Source organism: Tamandua tetradactyla, chromosome 13 (assembly GCF_023851605.1).
Source record: "Tamandua tetradactyla isolate mTamTet1 chromosome 13, mTamTet1.pri, whole genome shotgun sequence".
Taxonomy (NCBI): domain Eukaryota; kingdom Metazoa; phylum Chordata; class Mammalia; order Pilosa; family Myrmecophagidae; genus Tamandua; species Tamandua tetradactyla.
In genome coordinates this window covers 44,392,439-44,394,198 of record NC_135339.1, presented here as the reverse complement: position 1 = coordinate 44,394,198, position 1,760 = coordinate 44,392,439, and the positions used below count along the sequence as shown (strand labels likewise).

Genomic DNA, 1,760 nt, shown 5'->3' with positions numbered 1-1,760 from the left:
CACTTTACAGGGATCATTTCTTTCAAGCTGTATATTAACACTGTGGTATAGTTACTGTCACTCTACAAATTTCATAGTTGGGGAATCTGAGGCTCGCAAATGTTAAGTAACTTGCTAAAACTCATATGCTAAAAAATGGAGGAATAAACCTGTCTTTTAGATTTTGTAGCCAACAGTCTTACAGATATTTTATAAAGATATGATGTAAAATATCCTAAACTGAACAATGTGAGCCCCCTTTTTGTGTCAAGTTTGTGCTCCAACATTGAAATTAAAATTTTAGTAAAATTAACCTCCTATTCCTTGATAGACGCAGAAAAATGGAAGCTCCAGAATATGGATAAAAGACACTCCCTGTCCCCATTTCTTTTAATTGCCTCAATGTCAGGTGGTAATGCCTTGTCTGGAGTCTGGGTTCCTTCTCTAGAAATCAGCCTATGGTGTACTTTCCCTGGGGCTGATGCTGCTCCTTTAATATCATTAAGTATCTCTGAAGTTGGAGAAAATCCAACTCCAACTTTCTTATACAAATACTTTTCCTAAGCCTCAGAGGATAAGCACATATACAAGAACTTTAGAACTAGATGATTTTGAGGCAGCAACTCCCAAGATAAGATGCAGATTAAGTCCTTATACAGTAGCATTTCCCATGTTTCAAAAGCATTAGTCTCAGAACACAATATATATTTTAATCTATATTTTTTTCTTGCTATGAGCCACAGACCACACCAGAATTTTATCTTGGAAGAAAATGATTTATAGAGAAATCAGAAGACAGCAAAAAAAATATTTTTGTTTCGTCTTTGCCAATGTAATAATTTTCAAGAGTCTAGGGCCTGAGAACTGAAACTTGGGAGAAATCCTCATCAGGAAGTTAGTGATGACACAATAGCTCTTGAATCTTGGGGAAAAGGTGGATGGGAGAATCCCACCAACACAGGGTCCTTTTCAAAAGCAGTATCTAGATCATGCTTTGACCGGCGTGTCCCTGGACATGTGGCTGGATAGACTCCAACCCCGAGGTGACCAAAGCTGCCTAATGTCAATAGCTCACTCATCTGTCCATGCCATATGGGTCGTGGGAAGGTGATTGGGACAGCAATGCAAAATACTGCTAAAGTGACAGTGACCAGGCTTGTTCTAGATATCTATTTATTAAAGTATTTTAATAAGCAGAAAACCTACTTTGCTCAGGATGCTCTCCAGCAGTACACTGTTAGGGATATTGTGCTTCTCAAAGCATTAGCTGTGCCACCAACAAAGCATGTGAAGCATGAACTAGCTGAGATCATTTCCAAAGTGGGAAAAGTCATAGATGCAGTGACAGGAAAACCCTGTGCAGTAGCCACATAACCCGGAGAATACAGTCAGTTTGGAAAACCACCCATCTAAGCAAAAACCTAAAAGAACTCAGTACCTCTCCAACACCATAAAGGAAGATTGGAAAAAAGGTGTAAAGGGAAAGACAAGTTTGCTTTATGGAAAAAGAAACTTTGCTACGTCTCCTCTTAAACTGTGTCCACTTGCTCTTCTGGTATTTATGAAGTCACTAAAAGTAAATTAGGTAACCCACATTATCGACGGCCCTTTCTAACATGAAAAAGTTAGAATAGTTGTAGTCCAAATACCCCCAAAGACTGGGAGAAAGATCAAAGGAGAAGATGAAGTCATAACAGAAAAGATAGGATTTAACAAATGAATATGATTGCTGAATCATTATACTGATAGTTCTTTTAGTCTTCCGTGCCTTGGAGAGGTTA

General features: G+C 38.4%; 1 pseudogene; it reads left to right on the top strand.

Moving 5' to 3' along the window:
• Positions 1-1,039: 1,039 nt before the first annotated feature.
• LOC143653381 (small ribosomal subunit protein uS17m pseudogene) lies at positions 1,040-1,433 on the top strand (annotated as a pseudogene).
• Positions 1,434-1,760: the final 327 nt, after the last annotated feature.